This window comes from Hemicordylus capensis, chromosome 9, assembly GCF_027244095.1.
Source record: "Hemicordylus capensis ecotype Gifberg chromosome 9, rHemCap1.1.pri, whole genome shotgun sequence".
In the NCBI taxonomy this organism is placed as follows: Eukaryota; Metazoa; Chordata; class Lepidosauria; order Squamata; family Cordylidae; genus Hemicordylus; species Hemicordylus capensis.
Window position 1 is genome coordinate 32,176,605 of NC_069665.1, and position 20,524 is coordinate 32,197,128.

At 56.0% G+C, this 20,524-nt stretch overlaps 1 protein-coding gene and 1 long non-coding RNA gene across 7 annotated transcripts in view; one reads left to right on the forward strand and one right to left on the reverse strand.

Annotated features, from left to right (window-relative positions):
* Positions 1 to 20,524, forward strand: part of ZFHX3 (zinc finger homeobox 3) — a 236,480-nt gene that overhangs the window by 61,162 nt on the left and 154,794 nt on the right. For 3 of the 6 annotated variants that reach the window (XM_053271179.1, XM_053271181.1, XM_053271180.1), the window contains exon 2: positions 13,903 to 14,013. The gene's annotated coding sequence lies outside the window, so the exon portion shown is untranslated. The other 3 variants (XM_053271182.1, XM_053271177.1, XM_053271178.1) reach the window with 3 other exon arrangements.
* On the reverse strand, positions 10,768 to 19,374 carry LOC128334394 (uncharacterized). The gene is made up of 2 exons (XR_008311276.1): positions 18,713 to 19,374; positions 10,768 to 13,600 (listed from the first exon to the last, which is right to left on the reverse strand). It is a non-coding gene; the product is annotated as an uncharacterized LOC128334394 (long non-coding RNA).

Here is a 20,524-nt window from a genome sequence, read left to right on the forward strand (position 1 = left end):
CAACAACAGGCACTAAACAGGTTTTGAAAAGGACAACATTTGGGGAGGAGGGATCTGCCAGCAAGCAGAGCAGTGGTCTGACTGCATCTTTCTTTGTTTTAGAATGTGTAGGAGTCACATTTCCATCGTACGTTGCGTATTCTCATGCTTACATTTTTATGTCACTTGGAATGCAGTATGTGGCGGTGCTGTTCTGGGCAGGTGAAAACTGAGCTTTTTGGAGAGACAGCAAGAGGAGTCCTCGGAGCCCTGTTTCCCCGCCGTGGACGTTGCTCTACGTGCTTCACTTTGGGCAGATGGGGTGGGGCACGGGAAGACCCCGCAGGGCCACCGATGGCCACAGAGGCAGGTGGCAAGCCTGAGCCCCGGCGGGGCAGCTCCTGTGGTTCAGGCTCACAGGGAAGTGGACGGACAGGTGGGAAGCCCCAAGGAAGCCCTTCGGCCATCCAGCCCAGGGCCTTCTGCTTGCGGGTGAGGTGTCAGGTGCGCAGTTCATTCCCCTGGGTGTCGATGGGCCACGAATTCTCCCTTCACGGAATGCCCTGGGCATTCTCAGGAGGCTTTCCACACCAGCGTGGGGCTCACGTGGCAACGAAGGCAACTGCCCACCCAGGGCCAGAGACAGGAAGCTGCCCGAGGAGGCCCCTTTCTGCACGGCCAGAGAGAAATCTTGGGAGGGCCTGAGCTCGGAGGAGGCTGGTCTGAGGGCAGGGCCATTTGCATGTAGCCCCCCCAGGGCCCCTGCACAGGGCCTCTCCCCTGGGGCTTGCTGATCTTCTCCCCCGCAGTGGGGGCACCCGCCTTGCCCCACACCCGCCCTCGCCCTCTTGTTCCCTGATGAATTTCTGCGCTCCAAATATAGGTCACCCTGGGCAATTAGGAGAGAGCCCTTTGGGCTTTGGACAGCTCTTCCACGGGCGCGGCAGGAAGCCCAGTTTCCAAATGAGTTATCAGGTGAGATGGTGTTTGCCCTGAGTCAGCCTGATTGACAGGGGGCCTGGGTGTTCGCAGATACATTATTTAAACATGCTGAGATATAAGAGATCTTCTGCACTAATTACTTCGAAGGCTGTATTAATCACCAGACACTTTAATACCCGATCAATACAGGCATTTGTCAACGACCTTGTAAATCACCTCCACTTTTGCTCTGCTGCCGAGTCAGCCACAGGGTTTTGGGGTGGGGGGACCTGGTGGAGACCAGGCAGGTCCCCACTGTGCCAGCCCCTGGCGGTGGGGGGTGCCTCAGAAAAGAGACTGCTCAGCTCCTGCAGCCCTTGGGGTGAAGGGGAGGGCAGGAGAAACAAGGGGGCAGGCCAGCTGGGCGGGGGGGGGGGTGCCTTGCCCTGCAGGCCTGGGCTGCCCCCAACTGGAGGGTGCTGGGTTAGGAGGCGGGCGGCAGCTAGTTCTGCCGAATCAACCACTGGGGTTCAGGCATCTGCCCACCCAGGCCGCAGCTCGGAGGGTGTCTGGTTTCCATACCAGCCCCGGGCCAGAGCTACCACGGTGTTTCTGCAGTAAGTTCCGGGGCTCTTAGCAGCTGCATGACAGGCAGAAATGCCAAGGGCAAAGAGAAGGTAGAAAGGGGATTGGCTCTGTTGGAATGAATGGCGTTCATGTGATGCATTTACATTGTTGTTTACTGGTTGTCGAAGGAATCAACTGGAAACTGGCAATGGCTGAAGCTTTCCTCCGCTCCTGCTTTGGCCTGTGGGGGAAACCCTCACTCGCTGCATTCCTGCTTGTGGAAGAAGGCACAGGACTCGTGACGGGGAAGCAGCGAGTGGGCAGGCTGGGTGTTTGCCTGGGTGACGGCATCTCCCCCGCCTGGCCTTTCTCAGAGCGGCAGAGGCGGGAGGCCTCCCGGCTACCTCCCAGCCGGGCCCTGGCCCTGCCCAGAGCCGCTTTGCACCCTGCCCTCTCCGCCACACCCTGGGGTGGGGGCCACCTGCCCTCAGCCGTGGTGGGAGTGGGCCCGGCCTCCCGGCCCTGTGGCCAGAGCCCCCCACCTGCAGAGGTTGTGCCTTGGCCCTTCCTCCGGGGCCCTCTTCCGGAGGCCCCGCCCGGCACCCTCCCCGCACTCCGGGTCGCCCTGGCTGCCTGAGCCGCACGGCCCTCACCGAGGAGCGAGGCCCACGTGGCACTCCTCCTCGGCTCTCCGGCCCTTTCTCCTGGGCTGCTTTAAAAAAATTATTTCATTTTATTTGTGGCCCCTGTCATTCCGCTGGGGCAAAGGGGTAAAGAGACCTGACACGAAGTGCGGGGAAATGCTGCGTCTGGAATCTATCTTCCAGGCGGCAAAAGAATAAAAATGCATGGCAGGACCACAGCTGCTGACACGTTCCCAGAGACATATTGCAGGTAGCGAGATTTATTGTGGCACGGAGTTCATCGAAGTGCTACCTCAAAGCACCCGGAGACATCCTAAAAAGCCCATCTCCCATCAGGTGAGGCAGATTTATGGCGGCGGCGGCGGCTGGCGGAGGGGGTCAGGCGGTGGTGCCGCGCAGGAAGCAGGCAGCTCGCAGAGAGCCGGTTTCTCGCTGACAGATGCCGAGGGAGGCTCCAGACGGGGATGCTGGCCATGGAGCTGCAGTGGCCTGCCTGAGATCAGGGGGAGGCAGGAGGAGGCGGCCGCAGCCTCTGGGCAGCGGAGCCCCTCTTCGGACCTGCCGTCTCGGCTGCAGAGAGGCCAAGGCGAAGGCAGCCACCCCGGCCGGCCGTCTCCCGTCTGCAGGTGCCCAGAGACTCTCCAGGGAAAGGCTCCAGCCATGGGAGAGAGACGCCCCACCTGGACACAGAGGGCCTCCTTGGCAGTCATGGCACCACCAGGGCTTCCGGGCTCGGCTGCTCGTGCTGCGGCCTCCCTGCCCTCCTGGCCACGGCTCCAGCAGAACTCTCGCCCAAAGGCTGCCGGAGGCCCGGCAGCCTTCTCCTGGCCCAGGGCAGAGGTTGCTGGGGGTGCCTGGCCTGTGCGCCTCACCTGCTCAGCCTCCGCAAGAGCGGCCTGAAGGCAGGGGGCAGGCGGGGCAGGGGGCGGAATGTTCAGTGCCTCCCCCCCCGCACAGGTGTGCCAGATGGCCACTCTGTCCCTGGCCGTCGGTGGCGCTCCAGAGGCCTTGGGCTTGCCCTCCGGGAGGCGGAAGGGGTGGAAACATGGTGGATGTTTTCACAGCCGCCCTTTCTTTGGGCCCGCTGGAGGTGATCAAGGCCAGAGGCTGCTTTCTGGCTCCATAAACCTCTTAGGTTATTCGGAGTCATGATTCTCTTATTCAACTGCCTGCGCTTTTCCTTGGGACGACTAATCCCTCAGTGTGACTGGTGGAAGCCACAGTATTGATTTCTGTGTCTCTCTAAACCTCAGTTGTGTTCGACGCTTGTTAGACATCTGAAGAAATTTCCAGTGGGCTCTGGGGGCAATTTGAGAGCAGAGCTCAAGAGGCGGCTCTTAAGAGAAGTTTCTGTAAGGTGGCTGAGCGAGCCAATGCGCAGGATTAGAGCAGAGCGAGAGGCGGGGGGAAGCAAAGCCCCCGCCCTCAGCAGAAGGCAGGCGGGATTTCGGCTAGCTTTGGTCTCATTCCCCTTCCATTAATAAAAAGAGCACCTTCATTTATCTGGCTCAGGGGGCTTGAAGGGCTGCTCGAGGACACATCGCCCCCGTCATCTGGGACACGAAGGGTGCCTTTGAGACACACTCCTTGCGGGCACGCATTGCTGTGGGTTGGCCTCCCTGGCGGCTGCATGTGCAAGAGAAGGGGGCCACTGGTGAGAGCTGGCCGTGGCAGCGCCCCCCGCAAGACTCTTTGTTAGTCGGGCATCGTGAGGTGTGCTGGTTTCGGTTACCCCCCACTGGCTAGAAGCAGAAGCAAGGTTGGTGACCGGCTGGCAAGGCAAGGCTGTGTCACTGTTTAGGAGGGCAAGTGACGCCGGCTGGGGAGGCCAAGGTTCTGGAAGGGCTGGCCTGTCCCGCTTGGGTCAGGGCCCTTGACCCACAGTTGGCTGAGGGGAGGGACCAGAGCATCTCCATCAGCTGCTGGAGGCCTCCGCCTGGGGCCCCTCCCTCCCGGCCCCTCCCAGGTACAGTGCTGGCCACCAAGGGAAACCCCTTGCCCCCTTCGAGGACTTCCTTGCTTTTGGGCACCAAAATTACCCTCAGAATGGCTTGGCTTAAAAACAACCACCACCACTGATCCTTATATAGTATCTAGTTGTCATGAGCAATGCTGTTGCCTGTTGTGCACAGGGAAGAAATGGCCCTTTGTTGGTCTAACTTGGAAGTTGGCAGGTGCCGGTGGAGAAAGCAGACGCTCAGCTAGCCGTCCTTGTCTGCCTTGGTCTCCGGCTGCCTGAGGAACATTCGGGGCAGCGGGGAGGCCACATCTAAGTGATGGGGGCTGGCCTTGCAGCCAGGTGGGACTGCTGCACCTGGTGTGGGCCAGGAAGGTGGAGAGGAAGCTGTCTCGATTGAGCTGGGCTCCAGGCGCTGGGCTTGGAAGGCCGGGACACTCTTGCTGCTGGCCCCACCGGAGTCGTCCCCAAATCCATGAGGTTGAAGTTGGCATCCAACCCTCCTTCGACTCCCAGAGTTGCCTAAGGCCGCAGCCTGTACGTTTAGACAGGGACAGATTTCGGAGCCTTCTGTGGGTTTCATTCCCCGCTTGCCTTGTAATGGCTGCTGTGCATTCAGATGGGTGATTCCCACCCTGCTCCTTCCCAAAGTATTGATCAATAAATTTGTCCTGCGGCTGGACACCCCTCACGAGGCGGCATTTCTGGCTCTCTGGAGCCGCTGCCGATAGAAGCTGGGAGCTGGGCACATTAGAGAGACCAAAGAGGGAATTATGATGATTGATTGATTGATTGATTGGATTGACTGATTGATTGATTTGATTTGATTTGTATACCACCCTTCCAGAATGGCTCAGGGCGGTTTACAAATGTCGGAGTTCCTCCAGAGGCTCTTGCTGAGGTCACTGCTCACGAAGGCGAGCCTTCCATTTCTCTGCATCAGCAAATGGCCCATATGGTGGTTGCAACACCCAGAATCCAGAACACATCCGGATGGCCCCGGTGGGAGTCGGCCCCTTCTCCGTGCACCCTAACCCTCACGATGCTGCCGGCCTCCAGGCCACAGGGGCTTCCGTCAGCAGACCGGCCACCGCCAGAGCCCGGGCAGGTCTCCCCGGCAGCGCCTTCCCTGCCGTTTCAGCGCAACCCCAAAGCAACTCCTGGGCCTCTTTGGCAACGTGCACTAATCATGGCTAATGTTGTTTCCCTGCCCTGATTTCACCTCACTTTCTGCCATTAATAATAGATCCTTTCCTCTTCTAGCTTTACAAATGCCCGCAGGCAGGGTTTCACGCTGCCTGTCAGATCAGTATCAGGCTGAACTGGGCTGCCCCCAATGTCCCAATCCATTTGGCTTCCTGGGCAGGCCCCCAAGTCCCAGGTCAGACTCTGTGCCGCTCCGGACTGGGGGTGGAGGAGGCCGCAGGGGAGAAGCTGCGCAAGGCTCCGCCCTGGGCACTGGTGCGCCCCAGGCCAGCCCGGCCAAAGGGGTGGAGGGAGGGCCGGCAGTCTGCCAGCCCTGCAGAGAGGTGCCTCCCTTTTGCCCTCCCCCCCCCCATGTATGCCTGTGTCCCCAGAGCATCAGGAGATCACCTTCCGGCCACTGAGAAGCCAGGGGGTCTCTGGTCCGGCACTCCACTGAGGCCAAGAGCTGGCCCTGGCAAGCCCCTTTCCCCAGATGAAAGGGGGATGCCTGGCTCCAGCCTCCCCCTCCCCAGGTGTGAGCATCATAGGCTTGCGCTTTGCAGCACTCACTGACATCACCCAGGGGGACCTGGCCAGACCTCCTTCAGCCCCAGGGCCCTTGGGAGATCCCCTTTCAAAGAGGGGAGAGGAAGTGGCCTGAGGGGGCCCCTCTCTCCTTCCAGACAGTGGATTAAGGCTCCACTGTCTGTCTGTATCTCTAGCATTTCTCTTTCCCAAAGGAGCTGGGCTGATCCCATACTTTGGGGACATGAAGGCATCTGCTGCTTTATGTGCCGTGGAATCCCGGATCATACCAAAAGTATAACAGAGGCAAGGAGGGCTCCCCCCACCCCAGATCATCGCCATCCTGCTGGAGAAGGGGACGCCCGAGGTTGGGAAGCTGCGTCTGGACTGGCTCTCCTTGTGCTGCATTGGCATGTCTGCCGTTTCATCAGAAATTCCAAACCATCCATACGAAAAGGGAGCGCTCTGTACAGAAGATGCAGAGGCCTGTGACTGCGGAGCCCACAAGGTCTCGGCTCTCGGGGCCCCTCTCTTTGTGCCAAGAGCTGCCCCCCCCCAGCCACACGAGGGAGGGCCTGGAACGGAGTCCAGTTATGATGCTGCAGTGGGGCATGGGAGCTTTGTGAGGGGTGTGTGTGGGGACACACACACACACACACCCCATATCGCAAGGCCGTGCAGCACCCAAAGGAGAGACGAGGGAGGCTCAGGCACGAGAGAACTTTTCTTGCCAGGAACTGGCTTCTGGTCCCAAGCATGACTGGTCCCCTTAGCTAAGCAGGGTCTGCCCTGGCTGCATATGAATGGGAGACTAGAAGTGTGAACACTGGAAGATCTTCCCCTCCACAGGGGATGGAGCTGCCGCTCTGGGAAGAGCATCTAGGTCCCAGGTTCCCTCCCTGGCAGCATCTCCAAGATAGGGCTGAGAGAGACTCCTGCCTGCAACCTGGGAGAAGCCGCTGCCAGTCTGTGAAGACAATACTGAGCGAGATGGACCAAGGGTCTGACTCAGTGTATGGCAACTTCCTGTGTTCCTATGGAAAATGCAGCAAATGAAATGGAGCAGCCACAGCCCCCTCCTCTTTTGGCCCCCGTTCAGGTGCCAGGAGTGGGGGGGGGGGTGGCTGGGGGCATCCACCTCGGTAGCTTTGCTGGGCATTTTCATCCCTTTTATCTCTTGATGTTTCTGCCAGCAAGGGCAGGACAGCCCCCTCCTCCATGCAAGGAAGGGGAGGAGGAGGAAGCACTCTCAGAAATCCTCTAGACATTTTATCCATGTTTCTGGGGTTTTGCTTTCCTAAGTGGTAAAAATTAATAGGAATTTCTGAACATGGAAATAAATGGGATACGAATGTTGCATGAAACATGCGGTTGGAAAGCTGCTCTAGAAATGAACAACAATACATGAATTCACCTTTTGAATCCCAGAATATAGTATTCTGTCACTTTGGTGCTTTCCCTGTAAGTGCTCAGAATGCCTCAGCAACTTTGACTACAACTCTGTAAAGGGTGTGTGTGTGTGTGTGTGTGTGTGTGTGTGGATTATTCCTGTATGATGGATGCTCTGGGGAGGTTCAGGTGCTGTGGGGTTTAGACTGTAAGAGGAATGCCTCCCCCCGCCCCCCCCCACCCCCCACGCAACCTGAGGTTGCAGTCTTGTGCTCTGAAATCAGTAGGGCCGACATCTACGCAAACGTGGGCAGGTGCCCAGAGCTGCGCTCGCCTAAGGATGCTGCGTGGTGAGGGGGACTCCTCTTCCCGACAAGCTCTTGCTCCAGTAGCAGAGGCAGAGGCACTGCACACCAGGCCTTGGCTGCACAGCCTTGTCTATGTCCAGAGTGCGGAAGGGCTTCCTTCCACCTGCCGTTGTGCAGTGACACACACTTCATGGTGATCGTTACACAACATGCGCCGAGACGATGATATTGGTCTGCATTTAACCTGTCTATTCCAGTTTTATCCCACGTAGGAAGCTGCCATATACGGAGTCAGGCCCTTGGTCTATCTAGCCCAGTATTGTCTTCACAGACTGGCAGCGGCTTCTCCAAGGCTTCTCTGTCTTCCTTCCAAGTAGCTCAGGGCAGCATACAAGACTCCTTGCCCCACCTCTTACCCGCACAACAACCCTGTGAGGTAGGTTAGGCTGAGTGATCACGTCAAGCCCAAGACCACCCTGTGAGCTCCATGGCAGAGCAGAAACGTGAACCCAGGCCTCTTGGGCCCGCTCAGACATTCGAAGAGGAGTCGGTTGCTCAAAATGAAGCGACTGTTGAGCTTCCTGTCCGCTACTCGATTGCATCCTAGACAAAAAGGAAATCTGAAATACCTCTCGCTGCAGATATGATCATCTGGTCTGTTGAAGGGATCCCAACCATGTTTCACAGGGAAACTCGGGGCGCTTGTTGAGCCGTGGGTGGACTGAAGGAGGCTTCCGTTAGTTGGCCTCCCGGTTTGGCAGCCTGAGTGGAACGGAGGCCCCTTCTGTGGGGCTGGTGGCAGGCGGGTCCCACCGGAGTCCTCACGTCCCTCTTGTTGGCGGTGGGCCCTCCTTCCTGTCTGTGGGGTTATCAACGCTGTCCCAGCACAGGGACCAACAAAACTCCAGAACCCAACAAGGCTCTGTTTCAAGTTTTACTTAGGTTTGGGTTTTAATTATAGGCAGTTAGGAGGGCCTGGAGAGGAACATGTGACCATCTCTTCGTGTCTGTGTCTGTGTCTGTGTCTGTGTCTGTGGAGTGCACAGAACAAAGGCTGGCAGCAGCCACCCTCCCTGGCAGTTAAAGTTCGCTTCCATCTCTCTCTCTGGTCAGTCCTCTCTCTCTCTCTCTCTCTCTCTCTCTCTCTCTATCTATCTATCTATCTCTCTATCTATCTATCTATCTATCTATCTATAGCTATATCTTCCTTCCTTCCTGCACGTCTCCTTCCAGGACCCCCTGGCGCGCCTGGGGTGCAGCGGCTGCCCCACTCCGCCCCCCCCCCCCCGGCCCCCTTCCTGCCCTGCCCCATCAAGGGGCGTTTCTGGGGCTGCTGTGGTCTGAGGGAGGGGAGGCGGGCATCCCAGGGAGCCAATGGCAAGGAGGGCAGAGGCAGGCAAGCCAATCAGGGCCGGCCCGCCCTCTAAGCCCCGGCCTCCGTGCTCTGAGGCGGGGGAGAGGCTCTCCTCCTGAGGTGATTTCCCCCCTGGGGGGTGGGGGTGGGGAGCCAGCCCTGGGCTCCCTCCTGTGGGGCTCCCTCCTGTGGGGCTCCCTCCTGTGGGGCCCCAGCCAGGCCCGGGTGAGAGTGGCCCTGTGACCCAGGGCTCTGGCCTGCTTGGGGCCGGGCCCTCTGAAGAGCTCCCGGAGCAGAGGGGCCGGGCCTGGCTTGGCCTGCCTGGCGCCTCCAGAGCCTCCCGCCAGCAGCCCTCTCAGCCGAGGAGGAGGAGGCGCCCATCCCCGGCTGCCCAGCTGCGAGGTGGTCTCTGGGGGGGCACCGCTCCCCCCCCCGGCCTAGCCCCCCCCGCCTCCTGGATCCTCCGCCCCCCTTCAGTAAGTCCCTGTTTCTGGGCGCACCCCACGGGGCTCTTCTGGCAGCACAGGGGCTCCTGTGCCTTGTAGGTGCAGGGAGCTGGGGAGGGGGCCGCTTTGTCTGTTGAATTGCTGCCTGCTGTGCTCTGTGAAAGGCAAGGAAAAGGGGGCGGCATGGTTGCATGGGGAGGGAGTTTGGAACCCCTTTTACCACTGTTTAAATGGCAAAGGGTCCGTCTCCCTTCATGAGGCAGCGTGGTGTAGTGGCGAGAGTGTGGGACTAGGACCGGGGAGACCCGAGTTCAAATTCCCCTTCAGCCATGAGACTTGCTGGGTGACTCTGGGCCAGCCACTTCTCTCTCAGCCTAACCTACTTCACAGGGTGGTGGTTGTGAGAAAGAAACCTAAGTCTGTAGTACACCACTCTGGGCTCCTTGGAGGAAGAGCGGGATAGAAAATGTAAAAAAAAAATAATAATAATAAATAACAGGGATGCCCAGAGATTGTTGACTACGACTCCCAGAATCCCCAGCTGCAATTACTTTTGCTTGAAGATTATGGGAGTTGTCGTCAGCAACATCTGAGAATCCCTGTGCGAGGGAACTCTGCAAAGGATCAATGCTTTACAATTAATCTCGGTGACATTTCTATTCTGTCCTTCTTCCAAGGAGCCCAGGGCAACATGCCAGGAGCTTTCCCCACCCTGACCCCCATTTTATCCTCTGTGAGCACACAACCACCTTGTGAAATATATTGGGCTAAGAAGGAGTGAGTGGCTGAGTGGGGATTTGAAGAGGGGTCTCCCCACACTTCTTAAAACCAGCTCCTCTGCTCTGCCTTGTGTTCCTCAGCATATTCCAGCATCAGCACCATTTATTGGTTTATTTTATTACAGAGAATCTTGGGATTAACAAAAAATGCCACTGCAAAACACTTCCAAGGTTCGAAACAATATGTATGGAATATCCCTGCATGTTGAGCTCTTCTTCCGGGAACTAATTTTCCAAAGGCCAGGCTTGATTCTTGAAGTGTGGGGATTCTTCCTAGAAAGTGGCGCGGTCCTCTTCTCAGGCCAAATGTGCTGAGCCAGAGAGGAGCCCTTGTCAGGCCTCTCCTACCTGGTGTCTGGTGGTGAGGATGTCACTCGGTGTCTCCTTCTGTACTGAACCACCTTCGTGTCTCTGGCACCACTTTATGCATCGCAAGAGATGAGGCCGCCGAGGCAGGGGAAGGGGGAAGAGGCATGGCCGCCCTGCCACCTGCCCAAGAGGTCACCCTGGCTCAGGGGGCATTCCAGGCTCAAGGAGGAGAGCAAGCGGCTTGTCGGGGCCAAGGCCACGGCTGTGCCGTGGCGGTTTCCACGCTGCCCAGGAGCGCCAGACCTGCTCCTGGAAGCGGGAGGGGAAGTGGTAGGAGGTGACCCCTGCAAGGCACTGCACCAGAATCCTAACAAGATCGTTTGGCTTTTAAGAGGAGGGGGGAATCCATGTTTGTACTTTTATTGATTTTCAATATTGTACAACGCAAGCCATGTAAAGCAATAACACAGGAGAAGATACAGCCATTGAGAAATAATTACAGATCAAATGCCCAGTTCCTTTAATCAGGCTGCAGAACCAACTGCTTTTGCTGGGTCAGGGAATAGACACGATTCAGCCAAACCTGAGAGGCTGAGGCACACTCCACTGCCCGCCCCACTGGGTCTCCTCCCAGTCTTCTTGCAGAGGGGAGGAGGGACAGCAGCAGCCTTACTCAGGAGCATCTCCATGCTCTGGTCCCCCCCCCCGTCCCTCCCCCACCCGGTTGTGTCTTCCGCAGCACTCATGAGTGCTGCTGCGCTGCTCCAAGGCTCCCCTTCCTGAGTGCCAAGCAAGAGTGAAGCACAGAATAGGTGTCCCTTTTCAAAATCCAGCTGCATGATAGTTCATTAATCCATTATGGATTATATCATTGATGATTAACACCAAAGGGCCATTATGCAAATAAACAAACCAACTGCATTTATCTCCACTTGTTATAACTGGAGGGTGCCGTCCCTTGTCGTCTCCTGATTCAGTCACCCACAATGATCACCTGGACATTGGTGCAGGTCACTAGCCTTCTCGGGCCCCGAGCAGATGCAGGAGAGCCACGTCTCTCTTTACAGGAATCGTTGCATTGCCAGTGTGGTGCGGTGCCTCACACACCTCCACATGCTTCGGAGAACCCTCCCGCAGAAGCCTCACCCTGGTGTTCTTGCGCCGACGGCAGCCTCTGTGTTGCACAGTGTGCATCCAACCAGCTCTTTCCACAGGGAGATCCGCTGGCCAAAGGGAGCTGCTGCAAGTGGAGAGGCCCCTCGGCCACCCTTCCCGGAGAGCCCCTACTGCACCAAGGCACAGTGGGAGGCTCTCCCTCCCTCCCTCCCTCCCTCCAGTGGCCACTCTTCTGCTTGGAGCTCCCTGGGCCAGAGAGGGTCTGTGCTTCCAATAGGCCACTGGGTAGCAAGGCCGGGCCACCCTGAGAGCACATGTGGTTTCCTTGGCCATGGCCTCCCGTAGTGCATCTGTGATGTGCTCTCCCTCACCTGGGAGCAGGTGCTGCTCGGAGAACTCTGGCTCTCGCTGTCTGGATGCATCCAGAGGAACCCAGACCCAGTGCCCTGTTCCTTGGCCTTTCGTGCCGCTGCCAGTCCTGCCTCGTCTTTGGGCTGTGGAGCAATGCCCTGCTGCTCTTGGGCCAGCCTGTGAGTCCACGGCTGAGCGCGTGTGCACGTAGCAGGGGGTGCTGATTCTCTATCACTCACAGGTGTCACACGGAGCCGGAGGCAGTCAGAGACGGAGCTGGCATGTTCCAGGGAAGCCACCGTGATTTCTAACAAAAGGGAGACCACCAGCTTTGCCTCTAGAAACAAAAGCCTAATGAAAGGCAAAGCAGGCTTACCCCAGAGCTTTCCGTGATTAGCTGTAATTCTTGGCAGGGAGCGACATGCTCTTCCTCTTGAATTAGCACAGGGCATGGTGCTAATTGCCATCAGGCAGCCACAGTATGTGGGCATGCAGCTAGACAAAGGCAGATGCCACGGCTTTCAGTGTGCCCTGCAAGACAAGCTTCTCGGCAGCCCCACGTGCCGGACAGCTGCAGGGGAGGGAGGGCTTGGACGCATGTCAATTTGGAAGGACAATTCCCCTAGGAGAGTCCTTTAGCCATCTCCCTCCCCCCCCCTTTGCCCGGCTGTTCCTCGGATGCTGTTGTTACCCAGCCTCTCTGCCCTGCGCTCTCTCTGCCCTTCAGGGTCATTTTTTCAGGGCTCTTCTAGGAGAGTGACACCTTGGGCCTGCACACAGTTGGGTTATGCTGGCACAGCTGGCCTGGCATTCAGAGCATGTGCCCAGGGTTCGTCACTCCAGCCACACTCCCCTCTTGTTTGCAACATGGAATCTTCTGTTTTGGAAGGCTGTGGCGGCCTTCCATAGCCATGCGCCCCCCACCCCCCCCGCCACTCTCTCGTTGTTCGGCTGCTCCTAGGATGCTGCTGTTATCCACCTGCTCAGTCCCGCGGCATGCATTCCTTGTAGCTTACACTCTGGAGCCTGGGGAATGGACGCGACTCTCCCAGGGGTGGAAGGAAGTTGCTGGTTCTGCCACGTCCACTTCTGCCTTGTATGGTGGACATGGCCTGGGCTCTCATGAGGTGGTGATGCTGTGCCTGCATGAGGAGATTGAGGGAGCAAAGGGAAGGTGGGGAAGTTCACTCCCTGTAGGGGCTGGACAGGGCCACATGTTGGGCCTTGGAGAAGCCGTTTGGAATCTTGGCGATGGAAACTTCCACTGCCGTTGGCCAGTGTTTTTGCGCCATGGCGATTCCCGAGTGGCTGTCGTCCCCATTTCATGGGAAACCTCCATGGCTGCTGTACCCTGTTTACAGGACACACACGCTTCCTCCTTCTGCCGTGATAGCCTGGCTACTCTTTGTGTATGGGAGTCCAATTTCTTCAAATTCAAGATCATAGCTTTATGGGGCCTCTGAAGAAGGGAAGCCCACTTCACTTTCAAGGAGCACACCCGTGACCAGGAGTGCTAGGAGGGACAGCAAGCAGAGCTCACGGAAACCATTTCTTACATGATATCAAGTTCCTCTTTATTAGAGTGAGGGTACAGTTTTCATGACGGTGGCACAAAACTGGCCCATTGCCTGATCTCTGCCTCATGTAGACCTTGCAGATGTTGCCGTGTCTGCCCTGGCTCCCTCTCACCTGCTGCGTCGGTTCCAAGCTAGTGATCCTTGGTGGTGTCTCAGAGTTTCTGAACACAGAGGAGATTTTCAAAAAAGACCCCTGGAAGGGATTGCAAAACAGGTAGTTATGAGCAAAAGCAGACAAAAAGGGTCATGGCTGCTTTCGTGGATATTGGCGAGTCTTGGACAGATGCATGCACAAGTGGATAAAGAGAAACCACAGATAGATCAGGAAAGTTACCCTGAGACCAGTAGAGGAGGAAGGTCCAGGAAGAGCCAGAGTGGGTGGGTTTGTCCCCAAACCCATCACTAGTGCTTAGGGATAGCTGGGTAGTATTCCTTTATGCTAAGTTGGCATTCATGAGATGATGGGTGCTGAGCTCCTTTTTTTTACATTTGCAGGTGATGCCCTGGAAGAACTGGCACTCTTGGTGACTGGGGCTCGAGCGCCTCTCTTCAGCTGAGCGGTACCATGGTGTTGCCACGGCGGCGTCTCCATGGCATGGTGCTGAGGTAGGGCTCCATATCTTCTCTGGTTGATGGTTGTTGAGTCCCATCCTGCAGGCAAGAACCCGTGTCAGGCCCAGCAAGATGGGAAGACGTGAGAGCTGCACAAGTTGGGAAGGCTCCGAGTGAGCCGCTTGCTTAGACAAGGGCCCTGAAATGCTGGCGGGATTTGGGGTGGAAGGAGGGCTGGTCCCGAGAGGGTTCAGGCTCACCACGCATTGGCTGAGGGGTCTCTCGTTCTGGAGGTTCCTAGCTCTGGGGTCTCTTGCCTGATATCAGGCCTGGGGCTGCCTCTCCTGGCCTCAGGGTCGGATCCTTAGGGCTGCTCAGGGCAGGGGTCATGACACAGAAGTGCATGACACAGAAGGGCGGTATAGAAATCAAATCAAATAAAATCAAATCAATAAAATCAAAGAAAATGGCCTGGTTCACACAGCTGTTTGAATCTAGGTTTAATGTGGATTACTTTCATTAGCCTGCTTGTGTGAGCCCAGGCCAAGCTGGTCAATGGCCAAAGGTGAAACTGAGATTCCCACCTTGCCATGGGTCCACACAATCATGAACCAGACCAATAAAAACTCAGGTTGCTTAAGGGGAATAAACTGCTTCTTGTTGATGACTATGGCACAAATTGCAACTAGACATTTTGAAAAGAATAATCTTTGTCTTTAGAATGTGGTGAGCAGAAACAGGACGATAAGCTGTCTCCTGCCACCCACCCACCCCAACCCAAGTCACAAGACCTGCCGGGCCTTACAAACTCCCCTCTTCTCCGGGTTCCATTTTCTAGGCAACTGGAAGTCTAGGCAAGTGTTCAGGAGCTGCTGGAGCACCTGAAAAGCAGAGGCCATGCTAGGTGTTGTCACACAAACACAGGACACCCCACTCCAAATGCTCTCCACGTTTACTCTATTGGCTTGATACTGAACAGGCGGAAGTGGCAAGGTGGGATGGCTGGTGTTACCCCCCGTGACACTCTGTGGTTTTCCTGACAGAACAGAGTGGAAGCACCCCAGAGGAGCTCCACGAACTCCGGCCAGCTCCTGTAGCTAAATGGTAGGACCCTGCTGATCCATCTGTTGAAAGGCCTCCTCAAGATCCACACATTTGCCCCTTTTGGTTTCATAGTGAAACTTGTTGGTTGAGGAGCAGGTGGTAAAGCAGATGGGGAAGAATGCCAGACTCGTCAGAAAAATGTGAATCTTTGTTGTTGTTTTTTAAAACGAAGTCAAATTATGCTGGAATCAAATTATCTCCAAGATAGTGAAAACTGTAGCACACAAATAGCACATCAGATCTGTGGCTTGTCTTGTGATCAAGATACACTCAACCCCACTCTCAGCGAATCTATAGGTGTGCCTGTACAGCAAATGGGATAACTGAGGTGTGGTCATTTGTTTGTTTGTTTGTTTGTTTGTTCGATTTTTAGACCGCCCTTACAAAATAGCTCAGGGCGGTTCACAAACATCACACATGGCATGGGCGTCTGTGGGCATGTTTACTGTTGCACTGCTCACAAGCTTGTGGTAGAAATTATGTGGATATGAGAGACTGTAAGGTCATTCACATGACCAGTAAAGATGGCGCACAGGGTGGGGTGGGACTGGCAGGGAGGCGGGCTCCTGCTGGCCTCCCTGCACACACTCAAATGTATTTCCAAGGCAAATGTATTTCTATGGGGCAAGGACTACAGCTCCCAGTCCCCCACCCCACCCACGCAACACCTACCAGCACTCCCTGCGCACCTTCCCAGCCATCACTGGGGCAATGCAGGACTCTCCTTCTTCCCGTCGGGAGGCCCCTCCCGCACCAGTAGGGGGAAGACCTGTGCAGAGACTGGCCAATTGCACAAACTGCCAAAGGGCAGCAAGCATGCCGTTTTCGTGCTCTCCTTGGAATAACTGGCCCTTGGCAGTGCTTTGCGGGGTCCCTCGCCAGCATTCCCCAGCACTTCTCTCCCACTGCTGCCCTGTGCTCAGCTGTGCTGTATATTAGAATGTGAACCGGCCCAGCCCCGAGTAGATCTCCAGGTAGACACCCCGGAGAGTGATGTCCAGCTGAGGGACACTTCATTGGGCCCAGCAGAGCAGGCTATGTCCCAGGCTGCCTAGCTGTACTTTCTCCAGCCAGCCCAACATGGCATGTCTTGGCTATCAAATCCATACCTTCACTGCTAATTATTCAGTGTGTGGAGAAGCATTTTCTTTTGTCTGCCTCGTTCTGCTGCCAGTCACTGGATGACCCTGAATTCTAGAGTTGTGGGAGAGGGAGAATTCACTTCTCTTGGTCCATGCTACCCACATCCTCCGTGGTTTTCACTCCTGCTGCCCCAGCGTACATGCCTCTATTCGTCTTTGGACCTACCAGCTGACACAGCACAGGCAGGTTGTTCTGCCCCTTTCTTGGACGTGTCCTGGTTAAAGTGGTCTAGGCAACTGAGCCCATGTGCTTTGCCCCAGAGATGGGTTCCATGTTGCAAATGATTCCACATTTGTTATTAGCCCACACACATGTTGACTAGCCTGCCTGCTTATGTCAGTCATTTGTGGCTTCTTATTATTTCTTGTTTACACAGTCAGACAGGTGTTATTGACTGGTTTGTTTTATCCAGACATCGAGTCCTTCCCAAGGACCTGGGATGCCAGAATTTTATTGTCAATTGTTATAGATATCGTCGCAGAATATAGGCTGTTCCCAGTAAAGCTGCTTTTTGTAACTGGCTGATGGTGAGTTCTGTGGCCCCTATGGTGTTGAGGTGCTCTTCAAGGTCTTTTGGAACTGCACCCAGGGCGCTAATTACCACTGGGATTTGGAGGTTCCACCGAGAATTATTATTATTATTATTATTATTATTATTATTATTATTATTTACACACCTTTTGTAAAGGTCACATCAACATGATTCTTCCTTGCCAGACAAGCAGAAATGTGGCTCTTTATAAGCTGGAACTGCTGGTTTGGAGAATGATCTTTTCTGCAGGTGGAACTACACTGATGGATTCATTGACTGCTGGAGAGAGAGAGGCTGCTGGCCTTGGTAGTGAAGCCAGCTGGAGAGAAACTCTTACTTGTGCCCTTCTGTTGGATAGTTCCTATCCAAAAGGAAGGAGCCCTGACTGCTGAGCAGCCCCAAAGCAAATGCACACCATTTCCCAAGTGCTAGTGGTGCTGATCGGCAAAGCAGGTCTTGGAGATGTTCTCATGGAAGAGGGAGAGCCAGAACAGCAATGAAGGCAGACAAGTCACCCTCTCGCACATGCCAGTCAGAAATGGCTTGTCGCAGCCAACCCCATGGGCCAAGTGGACCCTAACCGGCTCTACCAGGATGGCTTCTTCTGGATCTAGCCTGCGCCATTTGCTTAGAGAGCTCCTCTGTTGTCATGCTAGCACTGCTGAGCCCAACGTTCCCTTCCAGTCTTGATTGGAAAACAGAGAGCCCTCAGCAGCAGTGGGGGTGAACAAAGAACCCGACTCAGCCTCTGCAGCTTGTGGGGAAAGGGGGTCATTTGCTGATTGCCTGGGCCTGACATGACTTGGTTAGGATGCTAATGATGATGCCCACTGCATTGAACATTCTGTTTGGGTCTATGCAGGCTCTCCAGATCTGGAGCTCAGGAATGGGGTCTGGCCGGCATGCAAAGGCTCCCAGAAAGACCCAAGCATGCTGCCGGTCTGCTGCTTGCTGATCGTGAGCACACTCCCTTTCTCTGCCACACACAGGCACATTCACACCACACCAGCCAAGCAGCTTTGCCCTGCAGGTATTCCTAGATTGCTCAGTGCTGCTGCTTCAACCCCAGCCTTGTTCTCCAAAGTGACTGCTTACACAGACAAAGGCATTCCCCAGTTTGGGGGCCAAAATTCCGCAAGTATGAAACCAAGCAGAGGCTAAAGCCGCAAAGGAGACAGTTACCTTCTTCAGAAACTGGCATGAGGAACCACCCCAGAGGCTGGGAGGAAGCCAGTGATCCTCCCTCCCGCCCTCCCGAGAGACTGGGCAGAGACGCGGCTTGTCATTCTCAGCGTTTTTAGAACAAGGTTTGAATCCAGGTTGTAGCTTTCAGTGCAGCTGGGTAAGAAAGTGGCTGGATCGGCTTGCTGGATCATCAGTGGTGAACTGAAGTGACCCAGCCTGCCTACTGGGGATCTGGGAGCATCAAGAGATGGAAAGTCCTTCCCTTCCTCCACTGCATGGAGAAGTTTTGAGGCAGTGCCTCTCCAAGAGCGATCCTTTGGGGGTGAATTGGCTTGGCACTTCAGCTGGAAGGCTCCTTCTTCAGGCACTTGTGGTCAGCCAGTCCTTTGCCCCCGCTGCTCTCTGCTCCCAGTCTTGGCACGGTGCTCCCCTCTGACAGGTCCCCTAGCTCCAGGACTTCCACCATCCCTAGTGAGGAAGGGCCAAGCCCTGTCGGCAGCAGCTGATGCGGTCTCCAGAGCTCCAGGCGTGCTCATCCTTGACTCTGTTTTGGCTGTGAGCCAAACTCTTCTCCTGTGATCGCTTCACTGTATTGTCTCATAATCCCTTTTTAAACATCACTGGCAATTAGCTGCTTCCCACCCCCCTCGGCTGTTCCCCACACATATGTGTACACCAAGTGCCAACACTGTCTGCTTTTGCCTTTAAGTTTAAAAAAAAAAAACCCCAAAACAAAACAGCTTCTCATTAGCTGGCAAGCAAATTATGAAAGGCGTTGTGTTTACTCACTTCGTAAATGAGGCTGGCCCTTTTAAGCATTCAGAAGCGGTGAGATGCTCATGGCAGCTGAGACGCCTGTGTATTCCGAGGGAGGCAGTTGGGTGAAATCCAGAGTGCCTGGTGGCTTTTGGGCGCTCCTCCTTTGCTGTCACGGAGTCAAGGAATCCCCCCGTGCCTTGCGTAGCCGAGACCAGCACATGAGTCATGCTCCTCACTCCTGGAGCAGCAGCAGGACCACCCTTCATCAGTGCCTGGCATGGCGCAGGGGGGGCTGCGAGGCTGCCCAGGCGCCCCGGGACGGCACCTGCTTGCCTGTGGCGACCTGGCCATCTTTCTTGCTGCTGCTGCTGCTGCTGCTGCTGCTGCTGCCTCCTCTCTTCCTGCCTGCCTCTGCTTCTGCGAGTGGATTGCTGGAAGCGGCAGCAGCAAGCCCAGCAAGAGCTGGGTCCCTCTCGCCTCCTGCTTTTTTGTGTTGGTTTTTCTTTTTCTTTTTTTCTTGTTCACTGCAGCAGCCTTTGGCTGCTTACTCTGCCAGGCTGGATCACCGAAGACACACGACTCACTCACAATGAATAATCAATACAGATATTGATCTGTGGAAAATGTTTGTAAATTCCTGAAAAGAAGATGAGGAATGGGTGACAGGGAGGCTCGTGTGGGACGGCAGTCGCATTCCGGCAGACGCTTCCAAGAGTGGCAGAACCTTATTTGGATCCCAAGCTGTGCTGGCTCCGAGCCAACCGATCCAGGAATGTCTGTGACCGGCAGGGGGAAACGGGGAGGCGACAGAAGGGTTGGTGTCCAAAGAATTGGAAGGCAAGTGGCTGAGAGGCCTCGCCTTGGCAGCAGGCCAGCTCTGTTTTGTCCCTATCACCCTACACGACTTTCCAATTTGCATAAATACAGAGGTACATTGGGTTTTTTTGACCTGTTGCCAAAGATCAAGCACAGGCAAGCATTGTCCAGAAGGCTCTCTGTTGCTGCCTGAATGCCTTGGGAGGTCAAGGAGCAAAGAAGAGCCTCGGCCACAAAGCAGCCTCGAGTCGAGCACTGAGCAGCGGGGGGTGGGGCTGGGTGGGCTCCGAGGGCTGTGGGTGCTCTGCAGGACATGGGGGGCCAAGAAGACCAAGCAACAGGAGCCAGGTCTGCTTCCCTCCCATCCGGCTCTCAGCTAAGAGCGGCCTGTCTATCCGAGCGAGGCCATTGGAGAGCTTGAGGGCCAAGAGCGGGAGACAAGCAGCCGTCCTTCGGCAACATGCCCCCCTCCCACGGCACAGCAGCTCTTCCGTGGCCCAGGAGGCGAGAGGCGAGAGGCCGCCAGTCTAGCAGGCTCCAGGGCTACTGCCTGGCCTGCTCAGAATGCCACCCCCCTTCCTGCCTGCTGCATGACTGTCTGGGAAATGGTCCAGCTCTATCCAACATATGTGGCTGCAGCGGGGGGGGGGATCTTATGCTTGCCCCAGTTTGTACTCCTATTCATATCCTTCTGCTAGTTAAGGGGCGGGGGGCGGCCCTTTGAGGCTGGGAGTAGCAGCGCCACATGCTCCCTTTGCTCAACACAGCCTAGCCCCTCTTGAGGCAGACATGGGAATACCTCCCACACTCACAGGATCATGGACTGTGCAGACCAGGGCTGAGGATCCAGCTTCAAGAGGCCATCATCAGGTAGAGCTGGACTGGCCCTTGCAGTGCTCCTCTTGGTTGTGGTCTTGTTTCTTGGAAGGGGACTTCTGGTGTTGAGCTGGGTCTTTACCAACACATATCCCACAAATCTCAGAGAGCCTGCCTCTCCTGAATATCTTAAAAGGGCCCCCCCAGAGG